The 18,008-nt window shown below is 40.7% G+C and overlaps 1 protein-coding gene across 8 annotated transcripts in view; it reads left to right on the plus strand.

Annotated features, from left to right (window-relative positions):
- Positions 1-18,008, plus strand: part of DACH1 (dachshund family transcription factor 1) — a 343,180-nt gene that overhangs the window by 143,526 nt on the left and 181,646 nt on the right. The window lies entirely within an intron of this gene.

Below are 18,008 nucleotides of genomic sequence, written 5' to 3' on the forward strand. Positions count from 1 at the left end.
GATTCAGACATAAGAAGAAAAAAATCTGCATGATATAAGTTGTAGAAGAGGAAAGGTGGTTTGCCCAAAATGTATTAAAAACAAAACACAGATTTAAAACTGACACAAAAATGTATTTTCCTGAGGTGAATATAGTACTATGGCCCCCTTGAGGTAGTAAAAATGAAATAGGCCATCAATATGGTTTTAGTTGTGTACACCTCAGATAGATGACTAGGTTTGGTGTAAAGAGACCAAGGTTTAAATCTCTAGGCAGTTGTGAAGCATTGGTCTGTTATTCTATTTCAGCCTCACCTGCCTTACAAGGCTGTTGTATGAGTATAGAGTGGTCAGGAGCTTATTGAAGAGAGGACAGGATAAACGGGTAAAAATGCAGATTAATACAAGAAAACAGGAAAGAACAGAAGGTGTACATAGTCTAGAATAAAAGGTGGAGGAACCAGGATGCATCAAGGAGAAGTAAGGATAAGAAGAGATGAACATGCGCAAATGCAGATTTGTATACAGTCCTTAGGTTTCATTTCAGGAGAATGATGAGGGTTACTGGAGCCAAAGGCTCAATGGAAATGTTCGAATATAATGATGGATTTTGAAAGGTGTGTTAAAGAATTCCAGGCACAACAGACATCAAGGTTCTAGGAGTATTAGACGGGATATTTTTCTTTTCACTGTTTTTTCCTTCCTATTCTCTCACTTTATGTTTACCTCTTCATCCCTTGTCTTCTAATGGTTTAGTGCTTTTTATTGTAGTAATTTGCAAGGGTTTGAGGAGAGCTGGAGGGGTGGGGCTTTCTTATGAAAGTACTATCATTTTTCTTCTATGCATTTGTTGGGTTTTCATGCATTGTCTGTATTAATTGTAAACATTGTGGTGGTGTTTGGTTTTAAAGGAGCACACACACACAAAGAACAAAAGGATGGGGGAAGAAAAAGAGAGAGAAATGAGGGAACATCTTCAAAAGTGCAACTGTTATGTGTCTGATGTCAGATAATCTCCTTATCTCTTGGAACTCTTCTTTTAATAAATGATTAATTGTTGGATAAGTGCTTAGTTGACCTGAATGCACTGTTCTAAAAACTGGAAGTGTTGTCCGCTGTCTGTGATGGAGCACAATAAGTGCTTCTTTGTTTCTCTTTAAAATAAAACCTTTTTTACAGGGACTTCTAAATTATTTTTACCAGATTCATTCAAAATATAAAAAGGTAAAGGGACCCCTGACCATTAGGTCCAGTCGTGACCAACTCTGGGGTTGCGGCGCTCATCTCGCTTTACTGGCCGAGGGAGCCAACGTACAGCTTCCGGGTCATGTGGCCAGCATGACTAAGCTGCTTCTGACGAACCAGAGCAGCACATGGGAACGCCGTTTACCTTCCCGCCGGAGCGGTACCTATTTATCTACTTGCACTTTGACGTGCTTTCGAACTGCTAGGTTGGCAGGAGCAGGGACCAAGCAATGGGAGCTCACCCCATCACGGGGATTCGAACCACTGACCCTCTGACTGGCAAGTCCTTGGCTCTGTGGTTTAACCCACAGTGCCACCCGCGTCCCTATTCAAAATATACAGATGCACAAAATAATGGAGGCTAAAGAAATGCAGGCAGAACTGATTTTTCATGTGCTTATCTTGCACTGGAATGCAAAGCCACACTGAATAGCATTATACTATTATTTATTACACCAGTGTGGTGTAGTGGTTAAGAGTGGTAGTCTCGTAATCTGGGGAACCGGGTTCGCGTCTCTGCTCCTCCACATGCAGCTGCTGGGTGACCTTGGGTTAGTCACACTTCTCTGAAGTCTCTCAGCCCCACTCACCTCACAGAGTGTTTGTTGTGGGGGAGGAAGAGAAAGGAGAATGTTAGCCGCTTTGAGACCCCTTAAAGGGAGTGAAAGGCGGGATATCAAATCCAAACTCTTCTTCTTGCTGTTGTTAGTTGCTTTATCCTGCCAAAGGCAACGCTAAGTGACTTGCAACCAACCAACCAACCAACCAAAACCTCCATAGAGGTGGATTAAGAACAGTTTAAGGAACTTGAAAACAGGATAGCAGTTTGTGTATCAAGGCAAACTTTTTCTGAAGACATTGTCTACATTGCAGCACAATTGTTTGCAATGGTTAACCAAAATTAAGTCCCACTGTGTTAAGTGGTGTTTAAGTCTAGATAATAACGTATCTGATTGCAGGCTTTGCTCTTTCAGCTTTTCCTTGGCTGTTATCCCAACTGTACCCCCGCCCACTGGAGGATTGCTCAGTACTTAATTTTGGATATACAGAAATCAAGCCTATTGATCATGTCAGTTACATTGGTCACATCTCCCCACTCCAAATGGAGTACAGCTGAGGTTGATAGAATGTATTGCCCTTAGGTGACATGATTATCATACCTTTCATAGCTCAGTCATTAGCCTGAGACACTTAATCTCAGGATCGTGGGTTAGAGTCCCTTGTTGGACAAAAGAATTCTGCATTGGAGTGGGTTGGACTAGATCAGTGTTTCCCAACCTTTTTCTGACTGTGGCCGCCTTCTGACCCTGTTTCCTTCCTGTGCCCCCCTTCCCCGGATGTAGCCAAGGGAGGGCGGGGGGGGGGAGCTGCCCCCCAATAAGAAAAAAACCAATACAAATCTGAGGTTCTGCCACTCTAATAAAAGCCTGTCCTCCCAACAAAAATCCTGGATACGCCCATGCCCCCTGCATCCTACCTATGGTATAAAGGTAGCTATTTAAATGTTTTGTTTCTAAATAGCACATGTTTTAAAATAATTTTTATAATTTATACAAAATACAATTACATAAAATTATAGGACCATAATGAAAGATTGTTGAAGCAGAAAACCAGAACCATAGTGCTTGAAGGGGACCCCAAGGGTCATCTTCCTAGTGCAACCTCCTGCAAAGTAGGAAACTCAGCTGAAGCATCCCTGACAGGTGGCCATCCAATCTCTGCTTAGAAACCTCCAAGAAGGAGAGTCCAGAACCTCCTGAGGGAGATCCATCTTCCATGTATTATAAAAAGTACACAACACTTATTTGATGCCAGTTATTTGACACAGAGGGGGAAACCTACAGATATAGGCCAGAAGGCGCACAGGGAGTTCTGTATATATGGGAGAAGTTTAAAAAGCAAGTGGTCCTCACTGACCTGGTGCAAAAATATCTTGTCATCTGGAGAAGCCCTGACTGCCTAGATAAAATGCTATAGCCCCACACACCCTTACCTGGGAACAAGGCTCTCTGAACTCATTGCGGCTTTCTTCTGAGTTATTTACTTAGTTATTTACTAGATGCAAGTCAGCAGCACCAGACGACCCCACTAGGCTAGGCACTGAGGTGGATTTCACCCCGTGCCTTCCAGAGCCTGGCTGATGCTGCCGACAGGCCCTGTGCCCCTTGGCAACATCCGAAGGCCCTGATCGGCTAGGCACAGGGTAGATTGAACCCTGCACCTTGCAGAGTCAGGCCCAGGCTGTCACCGGGCCCAGCACTGTGGCAGCAGCAACAAGCAGCTCTGGCTTGCCCTACCCATTAACCTGACCTGGGGGTTCTGGATACCCATACACTGGGTAAGCTGTTTCCTGCTTGGCAGGGGGTTGGACTCGATGGCCCTTGCGGTCTCTTCCAGCTCTATGATTCTATGATTCTATGACTTAACCTGACCTGGGGGTTCTGGATCATAGACTCCACTGGCCAAAACGGGAGCCTCAGTGATCGCCCTCTCCCACCGGAAACAAACCAGGATCACTAAAGAAGAAAACATATGTGACAAAATTGGGTCCTTGTGGGCCACCCTCTTAATTGCTTGTGATTGGCCAAGCGGATAGCCAGCCAATCAAGATTTTTTAAATATAAAAAATGATTCGCCCCTTCACTTCTCACTTCCCTCTGTGGCCCCCTAGCCTCACGCTGTGACCCCCATTTATGGGATTTTCACCTGGGGGGCCCTTGGAATATCCTAGGGCCCCCAGGGGGCCATACGGCCCGTGGTTGGGAAACACTGGGCTAGATGACCCTCATAGTCCCTTCCAATTCTACAATTCTATACTGCTATGAGTCTATGAATTATAAGTCAATAGGAGACTGCTGGGTGACCTAAGATTTTTTGGCCTGTAAACACATAGTTTTTTTCCTGCAGGAAGTGAACCAAAAAAATATTTATTTGTGTTTTCTTATTGCAAGCACATTTACTCTGTTTTGGGAGGAGTTTCTAATACAAATAAATAAACACTTCACTACTATTGCATTTCAACTTTTTTGTGGCTTTGGTAATAGGAAATATTTAAGATGATGAATGCAACAGAATTATGCGTAGTGTAAGAATTTAGAAATGTGCAAGGCAGCCCAAACACAAATATCTTGTCAAAAAAAGTCTAAATTTTAAGTGTGTAGATTATTTCCAGTAAATATCTAAAGTGAAAATCTTAATAAGATTTCATTTGTGAACTTGGATTCTGACCTGATAAATGTTTACTATAGGGGTGGGAAATATCTAGACCATGGGCCAGGCCTGTCAGAGGCCTGCAAAGCCTATCCCCTCAAAGCATGCCCACCTGCCCTATATGACATCAGGTCTGGGACATCTACAGATGCAGCTGCCAATGCACAATCATAAGGCTTAAAGTGTATTAGCCATTGTACGTTGTCTCTACCAGTGCCCCTGCAGAAAGCAGGTTTTGGCTCTAAAACCAAAGTCTCAGGTGGCTTAAAGGCTCTTTGTAAGCACCTTGTGTTGCTTTGAAGTCCTAACTTCAGGACTAAAAAGTTACCTGATGTCATGGTGTTGTCAGGTGATTAACCAGTGGACAGCCCCACCCAGCTGTCAGATTTGGCCTGTGAGGCTAGAATCTGATACCTTACCTGACGTCCATACCTGGCATGCGGAGCCAGAAAGGTCTCCCACGCCAATTTACATGGCTTTGCATTCTGTTTCTGATCCCGTGGTGGTTTGGCCTAGTAAGCAGACTATATGCAACGAGACAGAAGCAGCTGTTCCTAAGCAAGAGCATAGTGGCTGTTGCAGATCCCATAAATCTCATTGGTTTTTATTTATTTATAAAAGTATTTATATACTGACAATTCATACAATGTAACTTGGCAGTGTTCAGTAGTATATGCAATAGAATATAACATACCGTCAAAATAGTAAATCATTATCAACACAATAACTGGCTGATCAAAAAATGTAAACACAGGCCTATCAAGAGACACCTGAAAATAAAAAAATTAGGGTGTCTGTTGATTTTCCGCTGGAAGAGTGTCCCAAAGTGTGGGACGGATGAGACTAAATCCCCAACTTCTGTTGGCGGCCAGCCTGGTCTCAGTAACAACTCTGTATGATCTGTGGTCTAGTTGGCTCGGGAGGTCCTTAAGGATAATGGAAGGTTAAAAAGCTAGCCTTTTGTTAAATATTTTACATAAGTTACATATGATTGACATATGATGAATGCAGCAGTTTGTAACTATGGAGTTCTTTGTGAATAGCAGGTAATCTCACCAAGACACAGAACAAAGACTTTCCACTGGAAACTTGTAATATTGATGGCGGGTATCGAATAAGGGAGCCGGAGTATTTCTGTCTCTGAATCTTCGTGGTACACATTGATGGATTTTGTGCATTGGTACACATTTTTGTTGATATGGTGTTATTGATACACCTTTTTTTCCTTGGAAGTGAGTGGAGAAATAGGCGCTTCTGGATCAATGCTAGCAATCCAGATTCTACTGTTTGTAGCATGGCAGCAGGACAATACTTTGTTCTGTGCAACAACAGATACTTAAATTGAATAATTAGGCTGCTAATAGCAAATGGTTTATTCACAAATACTTGCCTTTTGAATGATTTCCTTCTCTTTTCTGAGCTACTTTGAGGAGACATACCTAGAGCAATGATGGACAGAAACACAAGGGGTGGACTCCATGCGCTCTGGCACTTGTCACGGTGTCCTGTTGCGCCAGAAGCAGTTTAGTCCTGCTGGCCACAAGACCTGGAAAGCTGTCTGTGGACAAATGCCTTGGCCTGAAAGTGAGATGAGCGCCGCAACCCCATAGTCGCCTTTGACTGGTCTTAACCATCCAGGGGTCCTTTACCTTTAGTACTTACTCATATGCAGTCTGAAAGTGAAGCTTTTCAGATATGTGAAAGGCTGGCTCAAATTTAATTCTGAAGCCTGGAAAAGACCCCAATAAGCGGATTTTTGTATTTGATGGCAACATATTATGGAGGATATGGCATCGTCTGCCTGCATTTAGAAGAGCTTTGTGCTGTATTGTTAAATTGACTAGTTTATTTAATTCAAGTAGTTTCTAATAGATTTACTTAGTTTTGTGAATTAAATTTATATGACTGATATTAAGGAACAGGGGCTCATGATGTTTTAAAATTTCTAGAGTTCAGTAGATATTCACTCCTCTTCCACGTGAATAAACCTGTTCCAGGAAGTTGCTCTGAGCAACCTGGCATTTCATCCTTGTCTGTGAATCACAGCTATTCTCCTCATTCTTCAAATGGGCACACTAACTCACATGTGTAATTCATCCATTTTTTGACATCCATATCTATGACATTTTCATTAATAATCATTACAAATTTCATTGGACCCAGATTTACACCTATTTAATCCTAGCATAAGTTCCAAACACAGGTTTTGCTATTTAAGTCATAAATTTGGAAGGGATATGCATATGAACTCACTTCTATGCATTACCCTTCTAACCTTCGGGATTTGTTTAACAAACCGGAACATAAATCCAAACCATTGGAGACATAAAGGAAAATTAATTGGGGCTCTTATATTTCCTCTTGGAGGTCTTTTCCACTATCATCCCTTATTTTCTTTCCTTCATTCTTACTCTCTGAGGCCTTCATTCCCTTTGGCTGAGAACTCTTAACCAACCTTTTAAAAATGTAGTCCTATCTGAGAGTAGAAGCGTACAGTTTGAAATATGACCATTTTTAATTATCTTTCTTTTATTGCATATGATGAAATGGGCTTTAGTCCATGAAAGCTTATGCTGCAGTAAATTTGTTAGTCTTTAAGGTACCACACGACTCTTCGTTGATTTCTCTGCAGCAGACTTAACACAGCTCCTTCTGTGATTTTCTTTTTCTGTTTTATTTAACTTTATTTGCCCATGTTCAATTTATATACAGCTCTGAGCATCTCTTTCTCCCTCTCTGATAAAAATCTGTCTTAAATATTCCTGTAATTTTTGTGGGTTTTGGTAATTTCAAAAAGGAAGATCTGGTGTGGCACGATACATGGAAAAGATAAACATGACATTAGCATAATGCCATTGCATTGTTTATGAAGCCTTGTGATGCATACTTATGGTCAGCTTTTGCAAGTAAACTGAAAGCAAATTCATGTCTTTCATAGTCTAAACACCTAGAAATTAATTACAGGAATATATCTACCCTCTAACATCTATCTATCTAATGCCAGTTTTAGTAAGAGGGATCAGATATTCACTTAGCAGAACAATTTCCCCCTCCTTTGTTTGGAAACTTTTCTTTAGTTTGCTTTCCTTCTTCTTTATGGTTTTGTGTCCTCTTGGCTAACTGCTCTCTGTATTTCATTCTGCTCCACTGGCTCCTTTGAAGTTATTTATGATTTAATTGTATTTATTCACTTAACACAGATGCATCTGTGTCCCATTCCCAATAGAAGGGTTTTCATTTCATCTCTGTCACTAAATGCTAACGTCTCATGCATTTCTTACCTCTACAAGCCTTTTACAGTGTCGTTCCTATGGTAACTTAATGTGATTCCTTTTAACAGAGCTTACAGTATAATCACTAGAGTTTTTATTTGTAGTGCAGAGGTTCTTTTTCGTTTGTGTGTTTTGTTTTTGTTTGCTGCCTTGTATCTGTGATTGTAAATTGCTTTATAATCCTATTCTAATGAACACTACACAGTTGATGTCTGTTTCTACTTCAGGCATGGCTTGGAAATGTTTCATCTGCTTTTCGTTTGTGTTTGTTGACAACATGGTGGTGAAAAGGGTTGCTTCTTAAATCCACAGCAAATCTTTTGATGAAAACCATTGATTTGCCCACTTCTCCACCTTCATATATAAATGCAGCTAGCAGTCTAATATAGAATAGACTTAGCATTCTCTAAACTAGGAGAAGACTTGCCCCCACTCCTTTTCACTCCCTTACTAACTCTTATTGTCCCTGCCATGGTTTGCAAATCCAAGTTAAACCATGGTAGTTCAAAATGAAAATAACAATCAGATCATAACAACAAACAACTTAACAGGAGCTCTGAGCCCAGCAACTTGCGTCATTTCAAGAAGGTCATCAAATCAGTTCCTTGTTCCAACAAAGTAAGATTTCCCAAAATTAATTGCCTATGGCTTAGCAGCACCACATATATGTGCAGACTCCCCAGAGAGGAGCTTGTGGGTGCTTTGCACCTCTCTGGTCCTTTGAGCAGCTGCTTCGCAAGTCATTGGAAATTAGGCTTGTGGTTTAAGCTCTGTCCTCATGAACCACGGGCTGTTGTTTTGTTGCTAGTGTGTTTGGCATAGTGTGATGTGTAAACGAAGCTGTTTAGTTTTTAGTTCCACAATGAAATTGAGTTATGTTAGCAAGAATATTCCCGAATGACCTTAATTCCATCTCTTTTGGGTTAATTGTTTGATCCAGTTTGAAGAGACAACTTTTTCCATATTCCACTTCTTCATACTATCATGGACACCTAATCTCCAAAGATTCCCTAAATAACCAAGATACCCATGCCTTCAAAATATTTTTGAGTCTTAAGAGAATTGGTGGACCTGACCCTGTTAATTCCCGGCATTAGTTACCCCTGCCAAATGATGGTACATCTAAGTTTCTCCATGTTCATGCTTCATTCATTGCCTATATAGCGACCGGTGCCAAGAAGCATATTCAAAAGCAATATTTTGTAATGTGCAGGTCTAAAAATTGGCATTCTCCTTTAATTCTGTAGAACTGTGTAAATTTAAAATGATTACCATACAATAGCAGCTAGTCAGAAGTCACAAACTGATAGGAGTTTTTAATATATATATATATATATATATATATATATATATGTCAAGCAAGATCAAAATTCCATTTGATTGCAATTGCCTTTCTACTTTCTTAAAAAAAACATTTAAACTAACACTGTTGATAACCATTTTTTTATATAGACCTGTTCACTAGCCAATAGTATTAGTCATCCAAAACACATCATATGGATTAATGGATAAGAATTTTCTGGCATCTTACTGCTAACAGTTTGATACCAGCTGATCTTTTTTCAATTACACTTATTTTTTAATCTCTAAATTTAATCTATTCAAATGATAAGCAAGTTTGAGATTTCAGCAAGTCCAGTTGCTTATCAATAGATCATCCGGATAAAACTCTTGGATCTCACAATTCTGCTTTAAGAACAAGTCCTCCAGTCCTTAAAGGTTGCAGTCCTGTGTGCATCCATCTTGGAACAGACCCACAACTACATGGGGGCATTTTGGGGCTCCCCGCTAGTATAAAAGTAGCAGACCCCAGTCAGAAGCTCATCCCTTCCCCCATAATGTTGGTGACGGCTAATGTTTCAATGGCAACTGGGTTGCCTTCATTGAAGAAGAAGAAGAAGAAGAAGAAGAAGAAGAAGAAGAAGAAGAAGAAGAGTTTGGATTTGATATTCCGCTTTATCACTACCCGAAGGAGTCTCAAAGGGGCTAACATTCTCCTTTCCCTTCCTCCCCCACAACAAACACTCTGTGAGGTGAGTGGGGCTGAGAGACTTCAGAGAAGTGTGACTAGCCTAAGGTCACCGAGCAGCTGCATGTGGAGGAGCGGGGAAGCGAACCCGGTTCACCAGATTACGAGACTACTGCTCTTAACCACCTAGATGCAGAGTCCCTGCATCAAGCCCTTGAGATGCTTTGAGCAGCAACCAAGATCCCTCTTCAAATTGATTCTGTTTGGGCTGGCTGGGCAGGCAGGGAGGAAGAATGGACTTGACGCTGTTTCCCTTCCTCCAATCCCAGAGGTCCTTGAACTGCTGCTGCTGCTTTCAGTTGGCATGCAAAAGGACAGGAAGCAGCTGGCAGCACCAAGTCCCCCTTGCTGTGGATGCTTTTAGTTGAAAGGGAACAAACCAAAGAAGAATCTCATCACACAGTATAACATCCCACCCTTCATAGAAGGGAATTGTGCTCCTTTATAATTTTTACATTTTATATATACATGTCTGTCCAGAACCAAGTCCCACTGAGTTTGTGGGGCTTACTCCAAAATAAGTGAGTGCATTATCACATTCAGCCTGATGTAATGTTGAAGTCTCTGGAAATACCATTGAGGGTACACAGGATTCTGGTGATTTTTCTGCTTTGGGCTTTGTTTTTCCGTCTGAGGAGTTATCAGCATTTAGGGGATGATAATACTGTTAGTTGTGTGGATGCAGGTTCTTTGACATTCCTAGATGAGTTAACCAGAAGCTGCTTGCATTTCAATTCAAGGGTCGATTAGCCAGAATTAAACGAATTATTACTTCACTTGGAATTCATGGGAGTTTTCAGATGCCTGTGACAGGAGTTCAGGCCTAAGTAGTATTTCAAAATACATCAGACTTAAAATATATCAATCTTTCGTTGCTTTATTTCAGCTGTTAAGAGTAGCTGCATGTGTGCTTGGATGATGGTCTTGGGAAAATTTGTACGTCTGCAGGATCCTGTGGGAGAGAAAGACTTACTGGAAATTAGTAGATTGAGAGATAATTTAACAGGAGTCAATGTGGGTAATAAATTTAAGGTAAATTGATTTTTGGGCGGTGTGCCTATTGTTTAATAAGAGTTCTGATATATTATATTCTTTTGTAAGAATAGCTCAGTTGTAGCAGTCTGCAATATGTGTGTGAAATAAAGGGATTTCAGAATGGTGTGTGCACTATTCATGTGCACTATATTGTGCCCATTGGTTACTGGTCCTGTCTGGAACTTATGCTCAAAGGATTGTACAGTGGTACCTCGGGTTACATACGCTTCAGGTTACAGACTCCGCTAACCCAGAAATAGTGTTTCGGGTTAAGAATTTTGCTTTAGGATGAGAACAGAAATCGTGCTCTGGCGGCGCAGCAGCAGCAGGAGGCCCCATTAGCTAAAGTGGTGCTTCAGGTTAAGAACAGTTTCAGGTTAAGAACAGACCTCCGGAACAAATTAAGTACTTAACCCGAGGTACCACTGTATTGTAAATTCAATTAAATAATGATGGCAAGACAGCAATCTAGTCAACAGTAGCAGTGGACATTGAATAGTTTTTCATAATATTTGGGAAACAATGAATATTAATATTTTTTAAGTCACTCCAAGCTAAGAAGGTTCAGAAAATGCAACTTTGTTAATCAGACATTTTACTTTGCCAGTATACTAGTGGTGGTTCAAGAAGAATATGAGAAACTACAATGAACTCTCTCCCTGACCCCCTTCACGCAGATTTGAGTAAATTTTGTAGAAACAAAGATGAACGTGTGACTCCATTTGCTATATCTCATTTGCTTTTCTAATCTGTAACAAATTACCTATACTTGTGACAGCTGAAGAAATCTTTACAGTACCACAGTGCTTTGGTGTGTAAAAGGCGAACAGTTTCAGTTACATTATATATATAAGCTGGCAGTAACACAATCACTTCTTTGGCTAGATTGCTTTTTACTTTATTCGTTGTGTGTTTTGAGACCCTTAATGCATGTTTTCCTACTGTGTTCCATGGAGAAATCAAATTGGTTCCATGGTACATAAATGTTTTATGCAATATTCCATAGAGAACATTAAATAAGAATAAAGAAGCCTTGACCTCTGGCACCTACACCCATTTCTTATGTCAAATGGGGAGATGCTGAAAGCTCTCTGTGCTTGTAACCCTTCTATTTAGCTGTGACCCTCCTTAACGTTAAGCAGGTGACTCGATTAAACATAAATCAGGCATAAAATGCCCTGCGTGAGGCAGCACAGTGAATCAAGCAAATTATCAAATGGCAAAACTCATTTTGTGCTGAGGGCAATGTAAGCTGCCAGCATTTATACATCAAAACTTCACTCAATGTAAGATTGATTTTATTTTATTTTGTTTATTTTAATTCCCTATAGCAAGCTGTGTTAGCCCTGTAAAATGCTGCCTGCATCATTAGGCTCCTAAGAAATGCTTTTTAGCAAGGGGATGGAGCTCAAGCTTACAACAAATGTAATCCATCTAAGAGCTCGTGCGCCATAGTACTCTATAACTGGTTGTGGAAGAGCAGGTCATTTTTCTTTTTCTTTTGGTTGCAATTGCGCTGAAATATAAGTGCCTGTGACTATATAGATTTTCTTTGTCTATCGACTCTTATCAAAAATAAGACCACCAAAGGAATAATGTAATAGAATCGAAGTACTGGTAGCATCCAAGATATTTTTCCAGTTCCAGTTGAGATGTTCGGATTAAGGTGTATAAGCCCAGTCTTAAGACTGAAATGAATTTTTATGTAAGATGATACATGTCTTCCTTTCACAGTTGCTTTTTATGCTGCTTTAAAACATGTCAAAATAATCCCCAACAGAGGAATCTAAAAGGAATGTCAGCTCTGTGGTTATGTAAATCGAATCGAGTGCTTTACAGCAGGTTTAAGATTTTTATAACTCAGAAGTTGTTAACAGCCAGCTGGTTTGTATCTGTTTTTTATGGTTATTCTTGTCATATGCAGCCTCCACAATTTTTAATTATATTTTATGGTATCTGTTTTCCCTCCTCTTGAATCCCACAGCCACTGTTCGCTATAGAAGATATTTTCCATGGGGAAGAGAGCAAGCATTGGTTTGGGACTTCATCATTAGAAACTCTGTTGTATAATTACTCCAGGTTCTTGGTAATGGAGTCCATTGGCAATGGAATTATGTAGAAAATGTGTAGGTTGGTATTGCAGAGAGAAACCTCTAGTACTTGGTATATTCTGTCAATGTGTTTTGAACACAAGTATAGATAGAATCATGCAACTGTTGTCCTCCCTATTAAGATAGCTGATTTGCAAATTTATTGATGTTTTGTCATGCAAATTAACTTTTGCTTTACAGTTCAATATATTATTTGTTTTGGGCATTATTGTCTTCAAGAGATTTGATTACATCAAAGTTTGAAATCACCATTTGTTTTACATGCTTCTCAGATCCTGTGTTCATAATACAAGTAAAATAATGGCAGTAGTGGAACATATTAGTCCCCTCATCCCCCAGAAAAAAAAATCTATACATGCCTTCTCAGAAGTTAGCTCCATTGGTTTCAGTGGGACTTACTCCCAGGTGCATGTGTATAGGATTGCAGTCATAGCTTTATGGCTCTTAACTGTAGTTACTTTTAAGTCTGTAAAGGATTCTTTTTAGAAAAATTCATAAAGTATTTTTTCCCACAAGAATTCTCCAAATACTGATTTTAAAAAGAAATTTTATGATTTCATTTTTTTGAAAGCACAGATTAATTCATTAACAAGAATATTTTTAGTTGCATACCCCCACAGCATCTCAGCGCTATACTAGTAGAACTCAGCTCAATAAAATAAAATGTGTCGGATGCTCTTTAAAGAAACCACCTCCCATGGGATCAAAAAGTTTATCTCACTTGACATATGTTTGCTTGAATTGTCACTAAATGAATTTTGTAGATCAGTCCTGCCAGATCAAGCAAGAAGAACCTACCAGCGATGGCTATGATCCTGCACTTATACTAGACCATGTTATCTATGGAGTTTCCACACGGTGCAGTGTTTTCAGCCAATGTCATCTGAAGAAGGCATTTCCACAGAGCATAGCAGAAACAATATCAGCTTCTGCTGTATAGTCAAATAATTGATTCGTGTAATCCAATTTCATTACTTTAACAGGCAAAAATCCATATAGGTATTATCATCAAACTTAATATCTACAGACATTATGGCTCTGTAAAGGGCTACTTGTATTACAGTATATTATAATATTTAAGCAGTTCAGTGTTAGGAAGTGTTTGTTTTTGCCTACTTACTCTTCAGTGTCTAAAAGAACTGAACTGAAGAATAAATAGGCTCCCAACCCTCCCCTCCCGTTCTGTATAATCCAGGACAGCAATCTGCAGCCTGCTGATTTGGGAATAAGTGCACAGAAAGATCTTTACTCTAAATAGTTGTTGTTTGGAAGTGTGTGGAGCTTTATTTATTTAGGAATTTCTGCCCTACCTTTCACCATTCAGTCACTGGGCAGTGGACAACATATTAAAGCATATCAATACACATTCTAAAACCGAGTAAAACATTACTGCAAAATAAACTTGGCTTAAACTAAAATAAGAGAGCAACATAAAATAGTAGAGTGTACAGTGCAAAGCTAAACTCAGACAGAATGCGCCCCTTTACGTCCAAAAGCCTGAAAAAATGCATCTGTCTTCACCCACCACCCAAAAAAGTAAAGTGTTGAGCTGAGACATACTTCAGTGGAGGAATCGTTCCAAAGTTTTGGAGTGCCACAGATAAAGTCCTACTCTTGGCCCAGACTCAGCTGACCTCATCCTTGGCCAGGACCACCAGGAGAGTCTCATGGGTAAGCAAACAAAGGCCTGGGGGCCGGATCCGGCCCAATCACCTTCTCAATCCGGCCCGCAGAAGTCCGGGAATCAGCATGTTTTTACATGAGTAGAATGTGTGCTTTTATTTAAAATGCATCTCTGGGTTATTTGTGGGGCATAGGAATTTGTTCAGTTTTTCCCTTTCAAAATATAGTCCGCCCCCCCCCCCCCAAGGTCTGAGGGACAATGGACCGGCCTCCTGCTGAAAAAGTTCGCTGACCGCTGATCTTAAAGATTGGACAGGATGGTGGGGCAGAAGTCATCCTCTTAAGATATTTGGGTCTTGGGCTGTTCAGAACTTAAAATGTCAGTATTAGAGCCTTACATCGGCTGTTAACTATGATACACATTCTCTATCTCCGTCACACACATGCTTCACCTAGGGGTAATTATCTTTCCCATATTCTGGGATATATGGCAGTAGCTCCAGTATAAGGGCTTTGGTAATGAACAAATCTGATCCTATTATTCATGCATGAAATATATGAAGTGAGAATTTACAGTCCCCTTACTTAAATATGAAAGATATGAAACTATAAGCCCACACAGTAACTATCTAACCTGCTTATTACCACTTGTATGTAATGTCCAAAATCAAATGTTGTATGCATATTAAGAGACATCTCCAACTTTTGAATTGCCTTCAGGATTTAAGGTGGGTAAAATATTTAGTTTGCTACCAAGAACTTCAGTTCAAAAAGTTAAGGAACTCCATACGTATGAAATTTCTTTGGTCTTAATTGCCTCAAGACACTTTGGCATCTGAGTAAAAATAAACATTTTATTTTATTTTTACTCAGGTTTCTAGGATAAACCATCAGAAAGCAGATTGCATTATTAGTTTCCTCTGTCAAAGCCCATTAATTACAGCAGGTAGTCTGTGGATGTCCAGATGTTGTTGGACCAGACCGCAATTTTCCTCATCTCTAGCTAGCATGAACAACGATCAGGGATTATGGAAGTTGTGGTACAGCCACATCTGGAGAACAACAGATACCTCACCACCGGATTACATTTTAGCTGGGGTAGGAGCTCTTGTTCTGAATGTGCAACAGTGAACAACATTTTGAAGCATTGATAATTACATGTGAAATTCCTTGGCTCTTAACCAGTGGCTGCCCAACTATATATCAACTTGAACAAAACTATGAGGACAAATGTCATCAAACAGGTATTCTCCAACATGGTGCCCACCATATTTTTTGAATGCTTCCATCCCAGATCGCTGGCATGGTAGTTTTAGTTCCAAACATCTAGGGGGCACCAGGTTGGGCAAGACTGATCTAGAGAGTTGACATCAAGTTAGACCTCTTTCAGTTTAGCCAGGTTTTTTTACCTGCCCCATGCCTGATGTCATAAATGGGCGTGACTTGACTAAAATGACCTGAGGGCTGGAGCTTTCACACCCTTGTATCAGCAGAATCAGCTCTATCTTATATGTGTGGGAATTACTTTTAAAGTCTCGCGCATGAATACAGTTGTAGTCACACAATGGCAGCCTTTTTAAAAAAATATTTAGCATTTGAACAGTATTATTCCATAGCAGTTTGCAAATTCTTGTAAGAACCCAGGAATTCAGTGACTCTGTTTAACTTTTTATCTATTCCAAGATAAGAAGGATGAAATGTGAGGGGAGATGTAAAACCTGAGAAACTAGAGCCACAGAAATTATGGCTACTGGGACAAGGATGGAAAGCTAGCAATATTCTCATTTTATCTAAAAAAATAATAATCTGCTTTAAGATGCTATGTTCACTTGTTCCAACTCTCTCCCTTCCCTAAATGACTCTTTAATTCAGTGTGTTTATCATGCTTCAGTTTTTCTTACTCCCAATTATGAGTTGTTATAACACAGGGAACAAATTGGATAATCAATGCACAGCAGGGAAAAAAGGCAGATAAAAACAAAACATATCATTTAATCACAGAGAAACAACTTTGGTTTTTGTTGAGTAACTTACAAAGCAATCTTGGATTCCCCACCACATCTGCAGCCCTGTTGGCCAGGGTGGAAGGAGGGGCAGTTGTGGGTCGGTCTCTCTCTCTCTCTCTCTCTCTCTCTCTCTCTCTCTCTCTCTCACTCTCTCTTTCCCCCTGTAATGTTTTCAGGTTGGTACAGTGATCACCAAACACCCTCTGCTTTTTTTTGCTGGTTACCACAGGCTGTAAGGGACGTGGGTGACGCTGTGGGTTAAACCACAGAGCCTAGGACTTGCCGATCAGAAGGTCGGCGGTTCGAATCCCCACGGCAGGGTGAGCTCCCGTTGCTCTGTCCCAGCTCCTGCCAACCTAGCAGTTCAAAAGCACATAGTGCAAGTAGATAAATAGGTCCCGCTCTGGCGGGAAGGTAAATGGCGTTTCCGTGTGCTGCTCTGGTTCGCCAGAAGCGGCTTAGACATGCTGGCCACATGACCCGGAAGCTGTACGCCGGCTCCCTTGGCCAATAAAGCGAGATGAGCGCCGCAACCCCAGAGTCGGCCACGACTGGACCTAATGGTCAGGGGTCCCTTTACCTTTACTACCACAGGCTATACCTGCTTGGACAGAGCATTAACCCTCCACTATAGCAGAGCCTCCCCCTTCCAGCAGTGCACCCTCCTGCCAGAGGAGGCTGGTGTCCTGACTAACAGAATTCACACTACATCCTTTCGTACACATACCCAGCACTGGGGGAATAGGATCGTCACTCTAGTGCAAAACTCCACAATAGTTTCATACTGGTATGTGACTGGGCTGTTTGTGGGAGCAAATGGGGCCCGGTAGAAACTGCACTGGTTACTCATCTGCCCAACTGGTCCCAGGGCTTTCCAGAATACTACTCCTTCTTTCAGCTCAACTCCTCTTCCTTGTCTTTCTCCTCACCCTCTTCATGGTTTAAAATTGTTTTGCCACTCGCCTTTCCCTTTGACCTGTCCTCATGAGAGCAAGGCATTCTGGGTGAGGTAGCCCAGAGGAAGGGAGAGAGTGCCAGTGCCATGTTAGCAGTGGCAAAACCATATTAAACTGTGTGTTTGTGAGTGTGTGTCTATGTGTGGTCTTCTAAAGCATGGGACCATGGAAGCTCGCCATGATTTGCCCTAGGGGCGGAACTGGTATGGGAAAGTTCTAGGATGTGATATGAATGCAGTCTCTGATACCTTATAAAATCCATAAGCCACATAGCAAGCTGTATAGCAAACCATTGCTTGCTTAACCATGTATCTTACCTAGAGGCAACTTTGAAGCTGCCAAAACAATTGCTGATATTATCCATCAAGAAACCAAATGCTGCAATAAAATATATATTCTATGATTTTGCATCTGGGTCTGGAGATTACAAGCACAGACTAGGAGGAAGGAGTGAATATTTTAGCCTGTGATTTTTAGAAGGGATCCTTCTATCACAGTTCTTTAAAATAACAGTCATTTTCACTGACATATCTCACTACTGG

Source organism: Podarcis pityusensis (assembly GCF_964106645.2).
Source record: "Podarcis pityusensis genome assembly, chromosome: 4".
Classification (NCBI taxonomy): Eukaryota; Metazoa; Chordata; class Lepidosauria; order Squamata; family Lacertidae; genus Podarcis; species Podarcis pityusensis.